The sequence below is a fragment of the Oncorhynchus mykiss genome, chromosome 16 (assembly GCF_057628025.1).
Source record: "Oncorhynchus mykiss isolate SJ-2025 chromosome 16, ASM5762802v1, whole genome shotgun sequence".
NCBI classification, from domain to species: Eukaryota; Metazoa; Chordata; class Actinopteri; order Salmoniformes; family Salmonidae; genus Oncorhynchus; species Oncorhynchus mykiss.
The window spans coordinates 73,755,560-73,779,696 of NC_143037.1; the positions used below are offsets into that span (position 1 = coordinate 73,755,560).

General features: G+C 42.4%; 13 non-coding genes across 13 annotated transcripts; all 13 read right to left on the reverse strand.

Moving 5' to 3' along the window:
* Positions 1-2,491: 2,491 nt before the first annotated feature.
* trnah-gug (transfer RNA histidin (anticodon GUG)) lies at positions 2,492-2,563 on the reverse strand. Its single transcript has one exon. It is a non-coding gene; the product is annotated as a tRNA-His (tRNA).
* Positions 2,564-3,866: 1,303 nt separating this feature from the next.
* On the reverse strand, positions 3,867-3,938 carry trnah-gug (transfer RNA histidin (anticodon GUG)). The gene has a single exon. It is a non-coding gene; the product is annotated as a tRNA-His (tRNA).
* A 1,303-nt stretch (positions 3,939-5,241) lies between these two features.
* trnah-gug (transfer RNA histidin (anticodon GUG)) lies at positions 5,242-5,313 on the reverse strand. The gene has a single exon. It is a non-coding gene; the product is annotated as a tRNA-His (tRNA).
* Positions 5,314-6,616: 1,303 nt separating this feature from the next.
* trnah-gug (transfer RNA histidin (anticodon GUG)) lies at positions 6,617-6,688 on the reverse strand. The gene has a single exon. It is a non-coding gene; the product is annotated as a tRNA-His (tRNA).
* A 1,303-nt stretch (positions 6,689-7,991) lies between these two features.
* trnah-gug (transfer RNA histidin (anticodon GUG)) lies at positions 7,992-8,063 on the reverse strand. The gene has a single exon. It is a non-coding gene; the product is annotated as a tRNA-His (tRNA).
* Positions 8,064-9,366: 1,303 nt separating this feature from the next.
* trnah-gug (transfer RNA histidin (anticodon GUG)) lies at positions 9,367-9,438 on the reverse strand. The gene has a single exon. It is a non-coding gene; the product is annotated as a tRNA-His (tRNA).
* Positions 9,439-9,722: 284 nt separating this feature from the next.
* trnat-agu (transfer RNA threonine (anticodon AGU)) lies at positions 9,723-9,796 on the reverse strand. Its single transcript has one exon. It is a non-coding gene; the product is annotated as a tRNA-Thr (tRNA).
* Positions 9,797-10,742: 946 nt separating this feature from the next.
* trnah-gug (transfer RNA histidin (anticodon GUG)) lies at positions 10,743-10,814 on the reverse strand. The gene has a single exon. It is a non-coding gene; the product is annotated as a tRNA-His (tRNA).
* A 284-nt stretch (positions 10,815-11,098) lies between these two features.
* Positions 11,099-11,172, reverse strand: trnat-agu (transfer RNA threonine (anticodon AGU)). The gene has a single exon. It is a non-coding gene; the product is annotated as a tRNA-Thr (tRNA).
* Positions 11,173-12,118: 946 nt separating this feature from the next.
* Positions 12,119-12,190, reverse strand: trnah-gug (transfer RNA histidin (anticodon GUG)). The gene has a single exon. It is a non-coding gene; the product is annotated as a tRNA-His (tRNA).
* Positions 12,191-12,474: 284 nt separating this feature from the next.
* trnat-agu (transfer RNA threonine (anticodon AGU)) lies at positions 12,475-12,548 on the reverse strand. The gene has a single exon. It is a non-coding gene; the product is annotated as a tRNA-Thr (tRNA).
* Positions 12,549-14,869: 2,321 nt separating this feature from the next.
* Positions 14,870-14,941, reverse strand: trnah-gug (transfer RNA histidin (anticodon GUG)). Its single transcript has one exon. It is a non-coding gene; the product is annotated as a tRNA-His (tRNA).
* A 1,303-nt stretch (positions 14,942-16,244) lies between these two features.
* trnah-gug (transfer RNA histidin (anticodon GUG)) lies at positions 16,245-16,316 on the reverse strand. The gene has a single exon. It is a non-coding gene; the product is annotated as a tRNA-His (tRNA).
* Between the last annotated feature and the right edge of the window lie 7,821 nt (positions 16,317-24,137).

Here is a 24,137-nt window from a genome sequence, read left to right on the forward strand (position 1 = left end):
CTCAATTGCATCCTCCTCACGTCATCTCTAATTCTCTAAACCCATTGGTGAGAAAACCTGAGTGCCCTCCCCTCTGACCTTCTCCACCAATGTGAACAATAAAAAGGTACTACTGAGATTTGAACTCAGGATCTCCTGTTTACTAGACAGGCACTTTAACCAACTAAGCCACAGCACCCATAAAAGTCATATCTGTTGCAGATGTGAACACCAACACCTATTTGAATCAAACCAGTCTCATTAATTTAACCCACATCTCTGTCTAGCAAAATCACATCACAAAAGAGATGTATTTTACTAATATTGGAAACGATACAGACACCTTCAATTGTCTAGCAACAGGGTTTCTTAAGCTACGTTTTGGGACGCAAAGTGGGCCTGAGCATGTGAGAGGCAGTGTTGCCAAATCCTCAGGAAGGAAAGTAGCTATTGCTGGTCCTAAAAGTAGCTAGAAGTCGCTAAATGACGTCATCACATAATTTTCATAATTGGCAAGTGGATGTAATTGTGATTGACGCTGTAGGAGAGAGGAATAACGTCTCGGGAGAGACAAAAAGTGAGTAAAAAACACCCTAAGTATGTTTAGAACTACAATTGAACTTTCTTCTGTCGATTCTTGTCTTTTTTCTGAATACTCACTAAATATAGCGACAAAGTCGCTAAGTTGGCAACACTGGTGAGAGGTGGGTAGCGAGATATCAGTAATCAATGGTAATCACATACTATTTCTTCGTAACTATGATCATTCGAGGACAGTACATTTTTCATTTGGGTCTCGAGATGAATAAACTCAAGAACCTCTGACATGAATTCTTAAACTATGATTTGGGACCCAAAGCGGTTATTAACATGTCATAGGTGGGTCGCGAGATATGAGTGAACATTCAGAATCATACACTATTTCTTCATAATGTTGGTCGTTCGAGGACACTGCATTTCTCATTTGGCTCTGAAGCTTAAAAATTGTAAAAACGTCTGAAACAGCAGATGAATCATTTCGTGTAAGTAATTAACCTACAATATGGTGGGGAACTTTGTCAAACGGCAGAGTTGCTGAGTTTCTTAGCTTGCATAGTAAGTCTTAACTCATTCAAAAAACAACCCTTCTAAAATTACATTGCAGTGCCGTGACCCAGATTCGAACCGTGCGACCACAACGCAGAGTACTAACCACTATACGATCACGGCCGGCTACAAGAGCTGGCTTTGTAAAGCCTACATAGGCTGTGAAAGTGATGTGCACAAGCTGGCTAAACTCTTTTCATTTTGGTCTCGATAATGAATAAACTGAAGAAACAGTGGAGCTTTACACAGTCGGTAGGTTTGTTCTCATTCAAAAAGTGCCCTTTTTCCGTGACATTGGAATATCTCAATTGCATCCTCCTCACGTCATCTCTAATTCTCTAAACCCATTGGTGAGAAAACCTGAGTGCCCTCCCCTCTGACCTTCTCCACCAATGTGAACAATAAAAAGGTACTACTGAGATTTGAACTCAGGATCTCCTGTTTACTAGACAGGAACTTTAACCAACTAAGCCACAGCACCCATAAAAGTCATATCTGTTGCAGATGTGAACACCAACACCTATTTGAATCAAACCAGTCTCATTAATTTAACCCACATCTCTGTCTAGCAAAATCACATCACAAAAGAGATGTATTTTACTAATATTGGAAACGATACAGACACCTTCAATTGTCTAGCAACAGGGTTTCTTAAGCTACGTTTTGGGACGCAAAGTGGGCCTGAGCATGTGAGAGGCAGTGTTGCCAAATCCTCAGGAAGGAAAGTAGCTATTGCTGGTCCTAAAAGTAGCTAGAAGTCGCTAAATGACGTCATCACATAATTTTCATAATTGGCAAGTGGATGTAATTGTGATTGACGCTGTAGGAGAGAGGAATAACGTCTCGGGAGAGACAAAAAGTGAGTAAAAAACACCCTAAGTATGTTTAGAACTACAATTGAACTTTCTTCTGTCGATTCTTGTCTTTTTTCTGAATACTCACTAAATATAGCGACAAAGTCGCTAAGTTGGCAACACTGGTGAGAGGTGGGTAGCGAGATATCAGTAATCAATGGTAATCACATACTATTTCTTCGTAACTATGATCATTCGAGGACAGTACATTTTTCATTTGGGTCTCGAGATGAATAAACTCAAGAACCTCTGACATGAATTCTTAAACTATGATTTGGGACCCAAAGCGGTTATTAACATGTCATAGGTGGGTCGCGAGATATGAGTGAACATTCAGAATCATACACTATTTCTTCATAATGTTGGTCGTTCGAGGACACTGCATTTCTCATTTGGCTCTGGAGCTTAAAAATGGTAAAAACGTCTGAAACAGCAGATGAATCATTTCGTGTAAGTAATTAACCTACAATATGGTGGGGAACTTTGTCAAACGGCAGAGTTGCTGAGTTTCTTAGCTTGCATAGTAAGTCTTAACTCATTCAAAAAACAACCCTTCTAAAATTACATTGCAGTGCCGTGACCCGGATTCGAACCGGGGTTGCTGCGACCACAACGCAGAGTACTAACCACTATACGATCACGGCCGGCTTCAAGAGCTGGCTTTGTAAAGCCTACATAGGCTGTGAAAGTGATGTGCACAAGCTGGCTAAACTCTTTTCATTTTGGTCTCGATAATGAATAAACTGAAGAAACCATGGAGCTTTACACAGTCGGTAGGTTTGTTCTCATTCAAAAAGTGCCCTTTTTCCGTGACATTGGAATATCTCAATTGCATCCTCCTCACGTCATCTCTAATTCTCTAAACCCATTGGTGAGAAAACCTGAGTGCCCTCCCCTCTGACCTTCTCCACCAATGTGAACAATAAAAAGGTACTACTGAGATTTGAACTCAGGATCTCCTGTTTACTAGACAGGCACTTTAACCAACTAAGCCACAGCACCCATAAAAGTCATATATGTTGTAGATGTGAACACCAACACCTATTTGAATCAAACCAGTCTCATTAATTTAACCCACATCTCTGTCTAGCAAAATCACATCACAAAAGAGATGTATTTTACTAATATTGGAAACGATACAGACACCTTCAATTGTCTAGCAACAGGGTTTCTTAAGCTACGTTTTGGGACGCAAAGTGGGCCTGAGCATGTGAGAGGCAGTGTTGCCAAATCCTCAGGAAGGAAAGTAGCTATTGCTGGTCCTAAAAGTAGCTAGAAGTCGCTAAATGACGTCATCACATAATTTTCATAATTGGCAAGTGGATGTAATTGTGATTGACGCTGTAGGAGAGAGGAATAACGTCTCGGGAGAGACAAAAAGTGAGTAAAAAACACCCTAAGTATGTTTAGAACTACAATTGAACTTTCTTCTGTCGATTCTTGTCTTTTTTCTGAATACTCACTAAATATAGCGACAAAGTCGCTAAGTTGGCAACACTGGTGAGAGGTGGGTAGCGAGATATCAGTAATCAATGGTAATCACATACTATTTCTTCGTAACTATGATCATTCGAGGACAGTACATTTTTCATTTGGGTCTCGAGATGAATAAACTCAAGAACCTCTGACATGAATTCTTAAACTATGATTTGGGACCCAAAGCGGTTATTAACATGTCATAGGTGGGTCGCGAGATATGAGTGAACATTCAGAATCATACACTATTTCTTCATAATGTTGGTCGTTCGAGGACACTGCATTTCTCATTTGGCTCTGGAGCTTAAAAATGGTAAAAACGTCTGAAACAGCAGATGAATCATTTCGTGTAAGTAATTAACCTACAATATGGTGGGGAACTTTGTCAAACGGCAGAGTTGCTGAGTTTCTTAGCTTGCATAGTAAGTCTTAACTCATTCAAAAAACAACCCTTCTAAAATTACATTGCAGTGCCGTGACCCGGATTCGAACCGGGGTTGCTGCGACCACAACGCAGAGTACTAACCACTATACGATCACGGCCGGCTTCAAGAGCTGGCTTTGTAAAGCCTACATAGGCTGTGAAAGTGATGTGCACAAGCTGGCTAAACTCTTTTCATTTTGGTCTCGATAATGAATAAACTGAAGAAACCATGGAGCTTTACACAGTCGGTAGGTTTGTTCTCATTCAAAAAGTGCCCTTTTTCCGTGACATTGGAATATCTCAATTGCATCCTCCTCACGTCATCTCTAATTCTCTAAACCCATTGGTGAGAAAACCTGAGTGCCCTCCCCTCTGACCTTCTCCACCAATGTGAACAATAAAAAGGTACTACTGAGATTTGAACTCAGGATCTCCTGTTTACTAGACAGGCACTTTAACCAACTAAGCCACAGCACCCATAAAAGTCATATATGTTGCAGATGTGAACACCAACACCTATTTGAATCAAACCAGTCTCATTAATTTAACCCACATCTCTGTCTAGCAAAATCACATCACAAAAGAGATGTATTTTACTAATATTGGAAACGATACAGACACCTTCAATTGTCTAGCAACAGGGTTTCTTAAGCTACGTTTTGGGACGCAAAGTGGGCCTGAGCATGTGAGAGGCAGTGTTGCCAAATCCTCAGGAAGGAAAGTAGCTATTGCTGGTCCTAAAAGTAGCTAGAAGTCGCTAAATGACGTCATCACATAATTTTCATAATTGGCAAGTGGATGTAATTGTGATTGACGCTGTAGGAGAGAGGAATAACGTCTCGGGAGAGACAAAAAGTGAGTAAAAAACACCCTAAGTATGTTTAGAACTACAATTGAACTTTCTTCTGTCGATTCTTGTCTTTTTTCTGAATACTCACTAAATATAGCGACAAAGTCGCTAAGTTGGCAACACTGGTGAGAGGTGGGTAGCGAGATATCAGTAATCAATGGTAATCACATACTATTTCTTCGTAACTATGATCATTCGAGGACAGTACATTTTTCATTTGGGTCTCGAGATGAATAAACTCAAGAACCTCTGACATGAATTCTTAAACTATGATTTGGGACCCAAAGCGGTTATTAACATGTCATAGGTGGGTCGCGAGATATGAGTGAACATTCAGAATCATACACTATTTCTTCATAATGTTGGTCGTTCGAGGACACTGCATTTCTCATTTGGCTCTGGAGCTTAAAAATGGTAAAAACGTCTGAAACAGCAGATGAATCATTTCGTGTAAGTAATTAACCTACAATATGGTGGGGAACTTTGTCAAACGGCAGAGTTGCTGAGTTTCTTAGCTTGCATAGTAAGTCTTAACTCATTCAAAAAACAACCCTTCTAAAATTACATTGCAGTGCCGTGACCCGGATTCGAACCGGGGTTGCTGCGACCACAACGCAGAGTACTAACCACTATACGATCACGGCCGGCTTCAAGAGCTGGCTTTGTAAAGCCTACATAGGCTGTGAAAGTGATGTGCACAAGCTGGCTAAACTCTTTTCATTTTGGTCTCGATAATGAATAAACTGAAGAAACCATGGAGCTTTACACAGTCGGTAGGTTTGTTCTCATTCAAAAAGTGCCCTTTTTCCGTGACATTGGAATATCTCAATTGCATCCTCCTCACGTCATCTCTAATTCTCTAAACCCATTGGTGAGAAAACCTGAGTGCCCTCCCCTCTGACCTTCTCCACCAATGTGAACAATAAAAAGGTACTACTGAGATTTGAACTCAGGATCTCCTGTTTACTAGACAGGCACTTTAACCAACTAAGCCACAGCACCCATAAAAGTCATATATGTTGCAGATGTGAACACCAACACCTATTTGAATCAAACCAGTCTCATTAATTTAACCCACATCTCTGTCTAGCAAAATCACATCACAAAAGAGATGTATTTTACTAATATTGGAAACGATACAGACACCTTCAATTGTCTAGCAACAGGGTTTCTTAAGCTACGTTTTGGGACGCAAAGTGGGCCTGAGCATGTGAGAGGCAGTGTTGCCAAATCCTCAGGAAGGAAAGTAGCTATTGCTGGTCCTAAAAGTAGCTAGAAGTCGCTAAATGACGTCATCACATAATTTTCATAATTGGCAAGTGGATGTAATTGTGATTGACGCTGTAGGAGAGAGGAATAACGTCTCGGGAGAGACAAAAAGTGAGTAAAAAACACCCTAAGTATGTTTAGAACTACAATTGAACTTTCTTCTGTCGATTCTTGTCTTTTTTCTGAATACTCACTAAATATAGCGACAAAGTCGCTAAGTTGGCAACACTGGTGAGAGGTGGGTAGCGAGATATCAGTAATCAATGGTAATCACATACTATTTCTTCGTAACTATGATCATTCGAGGACAGTACATTTTTCATTTGGGTCTCGAGATGAATAAACTCAAGAACCTCTGACATGAATTCTTAAACTATGATTTGGGACCCAAAGCGGTTATTAACATGTCATAGGTGGGTCGCGAGATATGAGTGAACATTCAGAATCATACACTATTTCTTCATAATGTTGGTCGTTCGAGGACACTGCATTTCTCATTTGGCTCTGGAGCTTAAAAATGGTAAAAACGTCTGAAACAGCAGATGAATCATTTCGTGTAAGTAATTAACCTACAATATGGTGGGGAACTTTGTCAAACGGCAGAGTTGCTGAGTTTCTTAGCTTGCATAGTAAGTCTTAACTCATTCAAAAAACAACCCTTCTAAAATTACATTGCAGTGCCGTGACCCGGATTCGAACCGGGGTTGCTGCGACCACAACGCAGAGTACTAACCACTATACGATCACGGCCGGCTTCAAGAGCTGGCTTTGTAAAGCCTACATAGGCTGTGAAAGTGATGTGCACAAGCTGGCTAAACTCTTTTCATTTTGGTCTCGATAATGAATAAACTGAAGAAACCATGGAGCTTTACACAGTCGGTAGGTTTGTTCTCATTCAAAAAGTGCCCTTTTTCCGTGACATTGGAATATCTCAATTGCATCCTCCTCACGTCATCTCTAATTCTCTAAACCCATTGGTGAGAAAACCTGAGTGCCCTCCCCTCTGACCTTCTCCACCAATGTGAACAATAAAAAGGTACTACTGAGATTTGAACTCAGGATCTCCTGTTTACTAGACAGGCACTTTAACCAACTAAGCCACAGCACCCATAAAAGTCATATATGTTGTAGATGTGAACACCAACACCTATTTGAATCAAACCAGTCTCATTAATTTAACCCACATCTCTGTCTAGCAAAATCACATCACAAAAGAGATGTATTTTACTAATATTGGAAACGATACAGACACCTTCAATTGTCTAGCAACAGGGTTTCTTAAGCTACGTTTTGGGACGCAAAGTGGGCCTGAGCATGTGAGAGGCAGTGTTGCCAAATCCTCAGGAAGGAAAGTAGCTATTGCTGGTCCTAAAAGTAGCTAGAAGTCGCTAAATGACGTCATCACATAATTTTCATAATTGGCAAGTGGATGTAATTGTGATTGACGCTGTAGGAGAGAGGAATAACGTCTCGGGAGAGACAAAAAGTGAGTAAAAAACACCCTAAGTATGTTTAGAACTACAATTGAACTTTCTTCTGTCGATTCTTGTCTTTTTTCTGAATACTCACTAAATATAGCGACAAAGTCGCTAAGTTGGCAACACTGGTGAGAGGTGGGTAGCGAGATATCAGTAATCAATGGTAATCACATACTATTTCTTCGTAACTATGATCATTCGAGGACAGTACATTTTTCATTTGGGTCTCGAGATGAATAAACTCAAGAACCTCTGACATGAATTCTTAAACTATGATTTGGGACCCAAAGCGGTTATTAACATGTCATAGGTGGGTCGCGAGATATGAGTGAACATTCAGAATCATACACTATTTCTTCATAATGTTGGTCGTTCGAGGACACTGCATTTCTCATTTGGCTCTGGAGCTTAAAAATGGTAAAAACGTCTGAAACAGCAGATGAATCATTTCGTGTAAGTAATTAACCTACAATATGGTGGGGAACTTTGTCAAACGGCAGAGTTGCTGAGTTTCTTAGCTTGCATAGTAAGTCTTAACTCATTCAAAAAACAACCCTTCTAAAATTACATTGCAGTGCCGTGACCCGGATTCGAACCGGGGTTGCTGCGACCACAACGCAGAGTACTAACCACTATACGATCACGGCCGGCTTCAAGAGCTGGCTTTGTAAAGCCTACATAGGCTGTGAAAGTGATGTGCACAAGCTGGCTAAACTCTTTTCATTTTGGTCTCGATAATGAATAAACTGAAGAAACCATGGAGCTTTACACAGTCGGTAGGTTTGTTCTCATTCAAAAAGTGCCCTTTTTCCGTGACATTGGAATATCTCAATTGCATCCTCCTCACGTCATCTCTAATTCTCTAAACCCATTGGTGAGAAAACCTGAGTGCCCTCCCCTCTGACCTTCTCCACCAATGTGAACAATAAAAAGGTACTACTGAGATTTGAACTCAGGATCTCCTGTTTACTAGACAGGCACTTTAACCAACTAAGCCACAGCACCCATAAAAGTCATATATGTTGCAGATGTGAACACCAACACCTATTTGAATCAAACCAGTCTCATTAATTTAACCCACATCTCTGTCTAGCAAAATCACATCACAAAAGAGATGTCTTTTACTAATATTGGAAACGATACAGACACCTTCAATTGTCTAGCAACAGGGTTTCTTAAGCTACGTTTTGGGACGCAAAGTGGGCCTGAGCATGTGAGAGGCAGTGTTGCCAAATCCTCAGGAAGGAAAGTAGCTATTGCTGGTCCTAAAAGTAGCTAGAAGTCGCTAAATGACGTCATCACATAATTTTCATAATTGGCAAGTGGATGTAATTGTGATTGACGCTGTAGGAGAGAGGAATAACGTCTCGGGAGAGACAAAAAGTGAGTAAAAAACACCCTAAGTATGTTTAGAACTACAATTGAACTTTCTTCTGTCGATTCTTGTCTTTTTTCTGAATACTCACTAAATATAGCGACAAAGTCGCTAAGTTGGCAACACTGGTGAGAGGTGGGTAGCGAGATATCAGTAATCAATGGTAATCACATACTATTTCTTCGTAACTATGATCATTCGAGGACAGTACATTTTTCATTTGGGTCTCGAGATGAATAAACTCAAGAACCTCTGACATGAATTCTTAAACTATGATTTGGGACCCAAAGCGGTTATTAACATGTCATAGGTGGGTCGCGAGATATGAGTGAACATTCAGAATCATACACTATTTCTTCATAATGTTGGTCGTTCGAGGACACTGCATTTCTCATTTGGCTCTGGAGCTTAAAAATGGTAAAAACGTCTGAAACAGCAGATGAATCATTTCGTGTAAGTAATTAACCTACAATATGGTGGGGAACTTTGTCAAACGGCAGAGTTGCTGAGTTTCTTAGCTTGCATAGTAAGTCTTAACTCATTCAAAAAACAACCCTTCTAAAATTACATTGCAGTGCCGTGACCCGGATTCGAACCGGGGTTGCTGCGACCACAACGCAGAGTACTAACCACTATACGATCACGGCCGGCTTCAAGAGCTGGCTTTGTAAAGCCTACATAGGCTGTGAAAGTGATGTGCACAAGCTGGCTAAACTCTTTTCATTTTGGTCTCGATAATGAATAAACTGAAGAAACCATGGAGCTTTACACAGTCGGTAGGTTTGTTCTCATTCAAAAAGTGCCCTTTTTCCGTGACATTGGAATATCTCAATTGCATCCTCCTCACGTCATCTCTAATTCTCTAAACCCATTGGTGAGAAAACCTGAGTGCCCTCCCCTCTGACCTTCTCCACCAATGTGAACAATAAAAAGGTACTGCTGAGATTTGAACTCAGGATCTCCTGTTTACTAGACAGGCACTTTAACCAACTAAGCCACAGCACCCATAAAAGTCGTATATGTTGCAGATGTGAACACCCACACCTATTTGAATCAAACCAGTCTCATTAATTTAACCCACATCTCTGTCTAGCAAAATCACATCACAAAAGAGATGTCTTTTACTAATATTGGAAACGATACAGACACCTTCAATTGTCTAGCAACAGGGTTTCTTAAGCTACGTTTTGGGACGCAAAGTGGGCCTGAGCATGTGAGAGGCAGTGTTGCCAAATCCTCAGGAAGGAAAGTAGCTATTGCTGGTCCTAAAAGTAGCTAGAAGTCGCTAAATGACGTCATCACATAATTTTCATAATTGGCCAAGTGGATGTAATTGTGATTGACGCTGTAGGAGAGAGGAATAACGTCTCGGGAGAGACAAAAAGTGAGTAAAAAACACCCTAAGTATGTTTAGAACTACAATTGAACTTTCTTCTGTCGATTCTTGTCTTTTTTCTGAATACTCACTAAATATAGCGACAAAGTCGCTAAGTTGGCAACACTGGTGAGAGGTGGGTAGCGAGATATCAGTAATCAATGGTAATCACATACTATTTCTTCGTAACTATGATCATTCGAGGACAGTACATTTTTCATTTGGGTCTCGAGATGAATAAACTCAAGAACCTCTGACATGAATTCTTAAACTATGATTTGGGACCCAAAGCGGTTATTAACATGTCATAGGTGGGTCGCGAGATATGAGTGAACATTCAGAATCATACACTATTTCTTCATAATGTTGGTCGTTCGAGGACACTGCATTTCTCATTTGGCTCTGGAGCTTAAAAATGGTAAAAACGTCTGAAACAGCAGATGAATCATTTCGTGTAAGTAATTAACCTACAATATGGTGGGGAACTTTGTCAAACGGCAGAGTTGCTGAGTTTCTTAGCTTGCATAGTAAGTCTTAACTCATTCAAAAAACAACCCTTCTAAAATTACATTGCAGTGCCGTGACCCGGATTCGAACCGGGGTTGCTGCGACCACAACGCAGAGTACTAACCACTATACGATCACGGCCGGCTTCAAGAGCTGGCTTTGTAAAGCCTACATAGGCTGTGAAAGTGATGTGCACAAGCTGGCTAAACTCTTTTCATTTTGGTCTCGATAATGAATAAACTGAAGAAACCATGGAGCTTTACACAGTCGGTAGGTTTGTTCTCATTCAAAAAGTGCCCTTTTTCCGTGACATTGGAATATCTCAATTGCATCCTCCTCACGTCATCTCTAATTCTCTAAACCCATTGGTGAGAAAACCTGAGTGCCCTCCCCTCTGACCTTCTCCACCAATGTGAACAATAAAAAGGTACTGCTGAGATTTGAACTCAGGATCTCCTGTTTACTAGACAGGCACTTTAACCAACTAAGCCACAGCACCCATAAAAGTCGTATATGTTGCAGATGTGAACACCCACACCTATTTGAATCAAACCAGTCTCATTAATTTAACCCACATCTCTGTCTAGCAAAATCACATCACAAAAGAGATGTCTTTTACTAATATTGGAAACGATACAGACACCTTCAATTGTCTAGCAACAGGGTTTCTTAAGCTACGTTTTGGGACGCAAAGTGGGCCTGAGCATGTGAGAGGCAGTGTTGCCAAATCCTCAGGAAGGAAAGTAGCTATTGCTGGTCCTAAAAGTAGCTAGAAGTCGCTAAATGACGTCATCACATAATTTTCATAATTGGCCAAGTGGATGTAATTGTGATTGACGCTGTAGGAGAGAGGAATAACGTCTCGGGAGAGACAAAAAGTGAGTAAAAAACACCCTAAGTATGTTTAGAACTACAATTGAACTTTCTTCTGTCGATTCTTGTCTTTTTTCTGAATACTCACTAAATATAGCGACAAAGTCGCTAAGTTGGCAACACTGGTGAGAGGTGGGTAGCGAGATATCAGTAATCAATGGTAATCACATACTATTTCTTCGTAACTATGATCATTCGAGGACAGTACATTTTTCATTTGGGTCTCGAGATGAATAAACTCAAGAACCTCTGACATGAATTCTTAAACTATGATTTGGGACCCAAAGCGGTTATTAACATGTCATAGGTGGGTCGCGAGATATGAGTGAACATTCAGAATCATACACTATTTCTTCATAATGTTGGTCGTTCGAGGACACTGCATTTCTCATTTGGCTCTGGAGCTTAAAAATGGTAAAAACGTCTGAAACAGCAGATGAATCATTTCGTGTAAGTAATTAACCTACAATATGGTGGGGAACTTTGTCAAACGGCAGAGTTGCTGAGTTTCTTAGCTTGCATAGTAAGTCTTAACTCATTCAAAAAACAACCCTTCTAAAATTACATTGCAGTGCCGTGACCCGGATTCGAACCGGGGTTGCTGCGACCACAACGCAGAGTACTAACCACTATACGATCACGGCCGGCTTCAAGAGCTGGCTTTGTAAAGCCTACATAGGCTGTGAAAGTGATGTGCACAAGCTGGCTAAACTCTTTTCATTTTGGTCTCGATAATGAATAAACTGAAGAAACCATGGAGCTTTACACAGTCGGTAGGTTTGTTCTCATTCAAAAAGTGCCCTTTTTCCGTGACATTGGAATATCTCAATTGCATCCTCCTCACGTCATCTCTAATTCTCTAAACCCATTGGTGAGAAAACCTGAGTGCCCTCCCCTCTGACCTTCTCCACCAATGTGAACAATAAAAAGGTACTGCTGAGATTTGAACTCAGGATCTCCTGTTTACTAGACAGGCACTTTAACCAACTAAGCCACAGCACCCATAAAAGTCGTATATGTTGCAGATGTGAACACCCACACCTATTTGAATCAAACCAGTCTCATTAATTTAACCCACATCTCTGTCTAGCAAAATCACATCACAAAAGAGATGTCTTTTACTAATATTGGAAACGATACAGACACCTTCAATTGTCTAGCAACAGGGTTTCTTAAGCTACGTTTTGGGACGCAAAGTGGGCCTGAGCATGTGAGAGGCAGTGTTGCCAAATCCTCAGGAAGGAAAGTAGCTATTGCTGGTCCTAAAAGTAGCTAGAAGTCGCTAAATGACGTCATCACATAATTTTCATAATTGGCCAAGTGGATGTAATTGTGATTGACGCTGTAGGAGAGAGGAATAACGTCTCGGGAGAGACAAAAAGTGAGTAAAAAACACCCTAAGTATGTTTAGAACTACAATTGAACTTTCTTCTGTCGATTCTTGTCTTTTTTCTGAATACTCACTAAATATAGCGACAAAGTCGCTAAGTTGGCAACACTGGTGAGAGGTGGGTAGCGAGATATCAGTAATCAATGTTAATCACATACTATTTCTTCGTAACTATGATCATTCGAGGACAGTATATTTTTCATTTGGGTCTCGAGATGAATAAACTCAAGAACCTCTGACATGAATTCTTAAACTATGATTTGGGACCCAAAGCGGTTATTAACATGTCATAGGTGGGTCGCGAGATATGAGTGAACATTCAGAATCATATACTATTTCTTCATAATGTTGGTCGTTCGAGGACACTGCATTTCTCATTTGGCTCTGGAGCTTAAAAATTGTAAAAACGTCTGAAACAGCAGATGAATCATTTCGTGTAAGTAATTAACCTACAATATGGTGGGGAACTTTGTCAAACGGCAGAGTTGCTGAGTTTCTTAGCTTGCATAGTAAGTCTTAACTCATTCAAAAAACAACCCTTCTAAAATTACATTGCAGTGCCGTGACCCGGAGTCGAACCGGGGTTGCTGCGACCACAACGCAGAGTACTAACCACTACACGATCACGGCCGGCTACAAGAGCTGGCTTTGTAAAGCCTACATAGGCTGTGAAAGTGATGTGCACAAGCTGGCTAAACTCTTTTCATTTTGGTCTCGATAATGAATAAACTGAAGAAACAGTGGAGCTTTACACAGTCGGTAGGTTTTTTCTCATTCAAAAAGTGCCCTTTTTCCGTGACATTGGAATATCTCAATTGCATCCTCCTCACGTCATCTCTAATTCTCTAAACCCATTGGTGAGAAAACCTGAGTGCCCTCCCCTCTGACCTTCTCCACCAATGTGAACAATAAAAAGGTACTACTGAGATTTGAACTCAGGATCTCCTGTTTACTAGACAGGCACTTTAACCAACTAAGCCACAGCACCCATAAAAGTCATATATGTTGTAGATGTGAACACCAACACCTATTTGAATCAAACCAGTCTCATTAATTTAACCCACATCTCTGTCTAGCAAAATCACATCACAAAAGAGATGTATTTTACTAATATTGGAAACGATACAGACACCTTCAATTGTCTAGCAACAGGGTTTCTTAAGCTACGTTTTGGGACGCAAAGTGGGCCTGAGCATGTGAGAGGCAGTGTTGCCAAATCCTCAGGAAGGAAAGTAGCTATTGCTGGTCCTAAAAGTAGCTAGAAGTCGCTAAATGACGTCATCACATAATTTTCATAATTGGCAAGTGGATGTAATTGTGATTGACGCTGTAGGAGAGAGGAATAACGTCTCGGGAGAGACAAAAAGTGAGTAAAAAACACCCTAAGTATGTTTAGAACTACAATTGAACTTTCTTCTGTCGATTCTTGTCTTTTTTCTGAATACTCACTAAATATAGCGACAAAGTCGCTAAGTTGGCAACACTGGTGAGAGGTGGGTAGCGAGATATCAGTAATCAATGGTAATCACATACTATTTCTTCGTAACTATGATCATTCGAGGACAGTACATTTTTCATTTGGGTCTCGAGATGAATAAACTCAAGAACCTCTGACATGAATTCTTAAACTATGATTTGGGACCCAAAGCGGTTATTAACATGTCATAGGTGGGTCGCGAGATATGAGTGAACATTCAGAATCATACACTATTTCTTCATAATGTTGGTCGTTCGAGGACACTGCATTTCTCATTTGGCTCTGGAGCTTAAAAATGGTAAAAACGTCTGAAACAGCAGATGAATCATTTCGTGTAAGTAATTAACCTACAATATGGTGGGGAACTTTGTCAAACGGCAGAGTTGCTGAGTTTCTTAGCTTGCATAGTAAGTCTTAACTCATTCAAAAAACAACCCTTCTAAAATTACATTGCAGTGCCGTGACCCGGATTCGAACCGGGGTTGCTGCGACCACAACGCAGAGTACTAACCACTATACGATCACGGCCGGCTTCAAGAGCTGGCTTTGTAAAGCCTACATAGGCTGTGAAAGTGATGTGCACAAGCTGGCTAAACTCTTTTCATTTTGGTCTCGATAATGAATAAACTGAAGAAACCATGGAGCTTTACACAGTCGGTAGGTTTGTTCTCATTCAAAAAGTGCCCTTTTTCCGTGACATTGGAATATCTCAATTGCATCCTCCTCACGTCATCTCTAATTCTCTAAACCCATTGGTGAGAAAACCTGAGTGCCCTCCCCTCTGACCTTCTCCACCAATGTGAACAATAAAAAGGTACTACTGAGATTTGAACTCAGGATCTCCTGTTTACTAGACAGGCACTTTAACCAACTAAGCCACAGCACCCATAAAAGTCATATATGTTGTAGATGTGAACACCAACACCTATTTGAATCAAACCAGTCTCATTAATTTAACCCACATCTCTGTCTAGCAAAATCACATCACAAAAGAGATGTATTTTACTAATATTGGAAACGATACAGACACCTTCAATTGTCTAGCAACAGGGTTTCTTAAGCTACGTTTTGGGACGCAAAGTGGGCCTGAGCATGTGAGAGGCAGTGTTGCCAAATCCTCAGGAAGGAAAGTAGCTATTGCTGGTCCTAAAAGTAGCTAGAAGTCGCTAAATGACGTCATCACATAATTTTCATAATTGGCAAGTGGATGTAATTGTGATTGACGCTGTAGGAGAGAGGAATAACGTCTCGGGAGAGACAAAAAGTGAGTAAAAAACACCCTAAGTATGTTTAGAACTACAATTGAACTTTCTTCTGTCGATTCTTGTCTTTTTTCTGAATACTCACTAAATATAGCGACAAAGTCGCTAAGTTGGCAACACTGGTGAGAGGTGGGTAGCGAGATATCAGTAATCAATGGTAATCACATACTATTTCTTCGTAACTATGATCATTCGAGGACAGTACATTTTTCATTTGGGTCTCGAGATGAATAAACTCAAGAACCTCTGACATGAATTCTTAAACTATGATTTGGGACCCAAAGCGGTTATTAACATGTCATAGGTGGGTCGCGAGATATGAGTGAACATTCAGAATCATACACTATTTCTTCATAATGTTGGTCGTTCGAGGACACTGCATTTCTCATTTGGCTCTGGAGCTTAAAAATTGTAAAAACGTCTGAAACAGCAGATGAATCATTTCGTGTAAGTAATTAACCTACAATATGGTGGGGAACTTTGTCAAACGGCAGAGTTGCTGAGTTTCTTAGCTTGCATAGTAAGTCTTAACTCATTCAAAAAACAACCCTTCTAAAATTACATTGCAGTGCCGTGACCCGGATTCGAACCGGGGTTGCTGCGACCACAACGCAGAGTACTAACCACTATACGATCACGGCCGGCTTCAAGAGCTGGCTTTGTAAAGCCTACATAGGCTGTGAAAGTGATGTGCACAAGCTGGCTAAACTCTTTTCATTTTGGTCTCGATAATGAATAAACTGAAGAAACCATGGAGCTTTACACAGTCGGTAGGTTTGTTCTCATTCAAAAAGTGCCCTTTTTCCGTGACATTGGAATATCTCAATTGCATCCTCCTCACGTCATCTCTAATTCTCTAAACCCATTGGTGAGAAAACCTGAGTGCCCTCCCCTCTGACTTTCTCCACCAATGTGAACAATAAAAAGGTACTACTGAGATTTGAACTCAGGATCTCCTGTTTACTAGACAGGCACTTTAACCAACTAAGCCACAGCACCCATAAAAGTCATATATGTTGCAGATGTGAACACCAACACCTATTTGAATCAAACCAGTCTCATTAATTTAACCCACATCTCTGTCTAGCAAAATCACATCACAAAAGAGATGTCTTTTACTAATATTGGAAACGATACAGACACCTTCAATTGTCTAGCAACAGGGTTTCTTAAGCTACGTTTTGGGACGCAAAGTGGGCCTGAGCATGTGAGAGGCAGTGTTGCCAAATCCTCAGGAAGGAAAGTAGCTATTGCTGGTCCTAAAAGTAGCTAGAAGTCGCTAAATGACGTCATCACATAATTTTCATAATTGGCAAGTGGATGTAATTGTGATTGACGCTGTAGGAGAGAGGAATAACGTCTCGGGAGAGACAAAAAGTGAGTAAAAAACACCCTAAGTATGTTTAGAACTACAATTGAACTTTCTTCTGTCGATTCTTGTCTTTTTTCTGAATACTCACTAAATATAGCGACAAAGTCGCTAAGTTGGCAACACTGGTGAGAGGTGGGTAGCGAGATATCAGTAATCAATGGTAATTGTTCATGAATTAGTTATAGGAGAGACAGGACCGAGATGAGACTCTGGACAAGGCGGCTACGGTATATTTGAGGCCTTTTAATCTAGCATAGTGATATCTGGCAAACGTGCAGCACGGCTCTTATCGTCCACTCTTAGGGAGGTTTCGGAAAAAGAGAGCGTAACACATATTTGGGCAGTACATTTATACATTGGAATGACGTAGGTAGATTCTAGTAGTCCTGGCTCCTGGTTGGTTGTTCGTAGGTGATAGACAGTCCTCTCCAGCCTGTTGTCTGTATCTCATTGGTTCTTGACATAGTTCATTGTCTTTGTAGCCCATCCCAAAGGGTTTGGAGCAGTGTATATTCATGGGTTATCAGTGTGTTTAACAACAGTCCGTGAATGCGTCATTACATGTTTTAATATGTTATTACAACACCCCCTCTTCACGTCTACTAGACGTGACAAAACTAAATGTAAGAAAAATAGAATAGGACATTTTAGGAAATTTGTAGTCCCCCTCTTCACGTCTCCAAAGAGACGTGAAAATTACTCATATGTGCATGTTTCAAACTCCACCAGAGGATCCTCCTGTTGTATGAGGGGGAACATCAGTGCAGGGTCATTATTTGGTGCAATAGCAGAAGTGATGACTCGAGAAAGCAGGGAGCGGGCACATGGGATGCAACAACAGCCACAGAGGGTTAGTATTGCAACAAACACAGAGATAGAGACCAGAATAGAAGAGACCAGGACCTTATATTTACCAAATGCATCCATCCAGGAGTCCCACGTGCTGGTATCAACCCCAGAGTGGGATTTCATTTTACCATTCAGGGTACGTAGTCCTTCTAACGCAACAGTGAGACTGCCATCAGAGGCTGTATTATTGGGGATAAATGTGCAACATTGCTCCCCAAACATAAAACATATACCACCCTTCTCAGCCAGCAACATGTCAACGGCAATGCGATTTTGAAAAGCCATAAGGGAGGTAGCCGCCAGTTGACCATGTACGGCCTCAAAACCTTGTTGAGTCAGGGACCCCCCTAGGAACACCTATAGCATCAATATATGTGGGATCCCCAACAGTCAGGGCTGCTTCCCGCTTGGTTCTGGTAGGCAGAAACTGTGGGTCCACAGCCTGTATCCGGGTCACCAAATCACCCACACCTATAGGGTAAACAGAGATAGGCAGTAGAAGTGTTACAAGCGCACAAGTACCCGTAGCCTTATTGGGAGGTCTGTCAAAAAGCCGAGGTCCCCCACACCACCACCAGATGTCAGCCCTGATCACTGGCTTAAAAACTCCAACTACTACGATAGTATTTGTACACCAACCAACAGGGAGCAAACCTAACTGTAGTATACCCCCTGTCATGTTAATACAGGAGAATTCGGCCATGGCAACATCAGAGGAAAATACTGGTGCCCTGTCCGTAGCGGAGACAACAGGGTAAACTGCATCCCACAAGAAACAATTACCAGTCGGATTGTCTTGGTCCATAAGGGGCATTAAACATCCGATCTCGACAGTAGCCGGGACAATGCGGAGCAATGGTCGGGCACCCATGCAAACTACACAACTAGTGGGGGTTGTATTGGCTGCTTGTTCGGTCAATAATAGCCAATTGTTAGACAAACCTGAGATACCTGTAGCAACCCGAATGTTCTCATCCGGGGTAGGGGTGGTGACCACTAAAACAGCAGAACCCCACCCATCCCTGTGCTGGGGCAGGGTATGTGGCTTTGCCATATCGTCACGCACCGTCACAGAAGTAGGCTGTGGTTCTGGCGTAACACAGATATATAGTGTGAAATGGACTTCAGCCCTGTCGGTATCTACATATGGGGCCAACGTAAAAACCTGACACCCCATAGTGGTTCCAGGTCGTACAATCAGCTTTAGTTGAAAACCAGTGCGTGAAAATGTAAGCCGTTTGCGCCAGGCAAGAACAACCCGTCCCTTGGAATAGCTGGACCAGTCATGCCCCGTTTCTGCCACCAAGTTTTTCCAAGACCACTCACCATATCCCCCTTTGGTTATATACCAGTTAAAACTGGAATAGGTCCAGGCAGGTAGCCCCAAACTATTTTGCGCATGACCCAAAAGGCCCCAAGGCAGGTAAACGGTGGTGGTGGCATTGAAAGGCAAACACAAGGTGGTGCTCTTCAACTCCTGGGGGGTGCACTTAGTGACTCCCACCTCACGCCTAGAAACGGTATGGTCTTGTGGTAGATAAGAGGGAAAAGAGAGAGAGTTAGTTTCACCTGGCAGAGTAGAATTCAGTGTGTGAGTCTGTAGTGGGTGCATCTGTAGTGGGTGCATCTGTTGGTTTATAAGCCATGTGAGTGTACATACAGTGACTCCTCCCATGAGAAGAAAAATAACAAACAGGGGTCCGGAGATCCCCAACCGTTCCCAAGGAGTACGGTGTGACTTAGTCAGTGAATATGGGGCTGAACCTCCCATTTTCCCTGACTAAGGAGGTGCAAGATTTGGGGCCGAATGTAGACCACTTAGGTCGGTTCTGACTTCCGTCAGTGTGCGGGAAGGGGTTGGAGCTGGTGTACAATGTGTGAGGTGGTGCCAAGGTGCGCCCAATTTACCTTTGACCTGGACTGAGTGTGAAGTAACCTCCTTCACTTCGTACGGACCAGTCCACCTGGGTTCCAGCCACTTTCTCTTGTGGACCTTCACCCTTACCCAGTCTCCAAGTTTTACCTTCAGTGGTGGCGTGTCCCCCGGCAGCTCCCCCTCCTGGACCTTGTGAACCTGGGTAGAGAGTGCTGCAGAGAGAACCGTCAGTTTTTTCACATAATTAGACATTACAATTTATTGCACATCAAGGGCGGGCATATGACCTCCCTCCCTTGGTGGGCCAGGCATGACTCTACCAGTCATTATCTCATGAGGAGAGAGATGGGTGCCTGATCCTGGTGAGGCTCTCATGGCCATCAACGCCAGGGGCAGGGCTTCGACCCATTTCAACTTCGACCCGGCACATACGTTTGACTTGCGCGTTCCATGAGATCTTGGGATTGTGGCCTATAACTGACCTCGCATCCTCCCCCGCCGCTGGAATTGCCTCTACCCATTTGGAAAACCTATCCACCATCACTAATAGGTATTGTTTCCCATTAACCACCTTATCCGCCCCCATGTCTGTGTATTCTATGCTAATAACCTGAAATCATGCATTAGGTAATGGGTATGAGCCCATTGGTGTTCGATATGGTTTCTTTGGGTTGTGTCTGTCACAAACATTGCATTCGTCACAAAATAAATCATAAAATAAATAAGTCAGTCATATTTTTTATGTGAGGGTCTTTTGGAGGGTCTTTAGTTTGCCTTCGTGTGTGTGTGGGCCATGTGCTTCTCATAAAAGTTCTGGGTCCATCAGTGTGGACTGCTTCATGGGCATGGGCTGAGTCTCTATAGATATTCACAGTCTTTCCTTTTCCTCTGATGAGGGCCTGCGTCAATCCGATGATTTCAGCTAATTGGGCCGATGCTGGTTGAGGGATGATGGCTGTTTGAAGGGTGACATCACGAGGTGAGCTGTTTTTTCAATAGCTTTTGCTACTGCAGCAACGTATCTGGAGCATGTTGTCTGTTCTACCTCAATGTGGTCAAGTTTGGAAGAGTAGTGCGTCAAGACCCGTCTCTCCCCCTCTTGTTTCTGGAATAGGACGGATGAGGTGAATCCTTCCCTTTCAGAAACATCCAAATGGAACTTGTTCTTGTAGTCAGGTGCAGTCAGAGCTGCTGCCGCTGATAGATCTGTTTTCAGGAGTGCTATGGCTGTTGATGCTTCAGCCATCCAGGCCAGGGGTGCATGGAGGTTCCTTGATCGTAGGATGACCGGTGCTGCCACCCCCTCTGGGCCACACCCAATGGTACAACACCTGATAGGAGGGGTCAGGTGCATCCTGTCTTCGTCCCAGTCTGCAGTGTAGAGGAAGTCATCGGTTTCTGTTGCATTGAGTGTGCAATGGATCTCAGCTTGGGGAGTCTTATATGGGTGCAGTGTAGATTTGAGCTTTCAGTTGGTTGAACTTAAACTGGATGTGAGGGGTGGCAGGCCCTGTGGGTAGGCATTTTGGCCAGTACACTTCTGGGGTTTCAGACAGTGTGGGAATCTTTTATGGCCAGGGCATGGTGTTCCCTGCCATACCTTGAAACTGTGGTTGGTTGTAATCTTGCTGTTGCTGCTGCATGTGGCTGGGCCCTGGGTGGTTGTATTGTAGAGGAGGGGGTCCTCTTCCTCCTCCTCCTCCTCCTCATCCTGTGTTCGTGGCTTTGGGTAGTAGTATTTTCATTGCAGTTAGTGTATCCATGTAGAGGCTCCTCCATGTAGGCTGGGCATCTGTCCCATCAAGGCGGTCTTCCCAGGCTGGTACTCAACGAAGCGTGGATCAACTGCTGGGCGTAGGGGAAGTTGGTAGGCCCCTTCCTGCTCCTTTCAGTGCTTGTGTCAAGCCTATGATTTCAGCTAATTGTCTGTGTTTGGAGTAGAGGAGAACTGAATAAGATCGTGGCCTTCTCTCTTTAGGAGGCCCGGTTGAGATCCACCTTCCCTTCCTTGTGGGTAGTTCAGCAGGGACCCACCTGGGCCTTGTAGTGCTGTGGGGCTTGAGCAAATCGGGCCTTTCTTCACAGACGAGGTGGCCTTCTTGAATCCCCACAGTCATGTTCCCTTTTAGCTGTCCTCCCTTCACCATGAAGACCGGGGCCTGTATGGCTGCTGGTGTGGTGTGGGTTTTTAAATGGGTTGTGTGGGAGGTATGCGAATGGATTTTGTGAATAGGGAGGTGGCACTTCAGTCTTCTCTTCCTGTGGCGGGTATAGAGGGAGCGGGGCCGATGGGGTGGTCACGGTGGGTGGTGGTGTGTTGTGGTTGTTGTTTGTGCCTTCTCTGACGTCATCTGAGGCCCCAGCAAGCACCCCCATCATATCAGGTTTCTTTTGTGGGCATGTCCTTTTTTTCACCTCTATTGCCCATGTCCCTATTCTCAGCTCCGCCTCCGCTCTCTCTCTCTCCTTCGTTCCTTTTTTCTTGAAAAAAAATGGCTGCTATTATTTTCTGCCTCACTCTCTTAGCCTAATTTCCCCCCATATCTTCTTTATTGTTTTATATTCCTGTTTTCCTCCTGCCCTTTCCTGTATTCTCTGATCTAAATATTCATTGAATTTGAGTTTGGGAACGGTAATTGAGGCCATATTGACGATTCACTATGTCTGGGTCCGATAAAAAATTATGTAAAACAATTAAAAACAACTAAATGTTGCACATTGCACTATGGCCCTCCGCAACTATGTGCACTTAGCCCGTCACTTGGTCGAAACCAGCGATGTATCCCTGGTGCCCACACAGACTTATCTCTCGTGTCTCACCCTCGTGCACACAGAGTTTTGTAGAATTGCTGTACTATAATATCGCAAAAGGATATTCGCGAGATAATTATGCGTCTAGGGTATTTTACTGGAGTAATTTTACAGGTTCACACATTTCTACTGCCTGGCGAAATGTTAGTGTCCCAAACGCCTACTTTTGGGTCAATGTCAATGCATTCAGATGCCTTCTATAATATTTGTCAAATTAATTCTAGGCAACCCCAACAGCACAAAGAGAACAGAAATCAATTCGTTACACGGCACGGCGGCCGCACAGCCCCGCCCAAACTTTTGACTCGGCGGTCAAATTTAGAGCCGGTGGTCAGTATCCCTCGGTCTCATGGAACGGTGAATCAGTGACATCAATCTGGAGAGATCAGGTTTAATTCCTTCACTCCTAGTCCAATTATTTAGCTTGTTAACTGTTGCTCCTAGTGGGATGCTACTCCACTAGTTACAGTATTAAATATACGTCTCGATCAATTAACAAAACATTTCATCATCTCATTCATATTTCATTTCACTGAGTTATCGAATCCCTCACCGTAACACCTAAACGATTGCCAAATCGAAAATTGCCAGCCTATTTGGACCCGATTAAAACAGTGCATCACATTCCATCGAATTCTGTTATCAAATCCTTCACCGTAACACCTAGTCGATTTACATATCAACTACTGCCAGCCTATTTGGATTAAATCTTAAACAATATATCACATCATATCACATTCTGTCCTCCAATTCCTCACCACGACACCCAGTAATTTTATTACTGTTGCAGGACTATTTGAATCAGATTTGAACAATATATTTACACAGATATCATTATGCAAATGCCTTTGGTTATCGGAACAATTTTCATAAATTTAACGGCAATTCATACTCACGCACTCAGTACTTCTGACCATAATTTGGATATTGATTATACTATAATATGCAGAATTCGATTAAACCGGTTCTGCGTACCTTTATAATGTCGAGCTCTTTGGTCAGTTTCCTGAGGCGAGTTGAATCCCCGATGGCTCCTGTAGACAGGTCGCCCGTCCTTCTAGAATCTGTCGTCAACTTGTCTTTTCTCTCATCAAATCTATGGACCGAATTCATGGATTTCTACCATCCTCTAGCTACCATTTTGTTCATGAATTAGTTATAGGAGAGACAGGACCAAGATGAGACTCTGGACAAGGCGGATACGGTATATTTGAGGCCTTTTAATCTAGCATAGTGATATCTGGCAAACGTGCAGCACGGCTCTTATCGTCCACTCTTAGGGAGGTTTCGGAAAAAGAGAGCGTAACACATATTTGGGCAGTACATTTATACATTGGAATGACGTAGGTAGATTCTAGTAGTCCTGGCTCCTGGTTGGTTGTTCGTAGGTGATAGACAGTCCTCTCCAGCCTGTTGTCTGTATCTCATTGGTTCTTGACAGAGTTCATTGTCTTTGTAGCCCATCCCAAAGGGTTTGGAGCAGTGTATATTCATGGGTTATCAGTGTGTTTAACAACAGTCCGTGAATGCGTCATTACATGTTTTAATATGTTA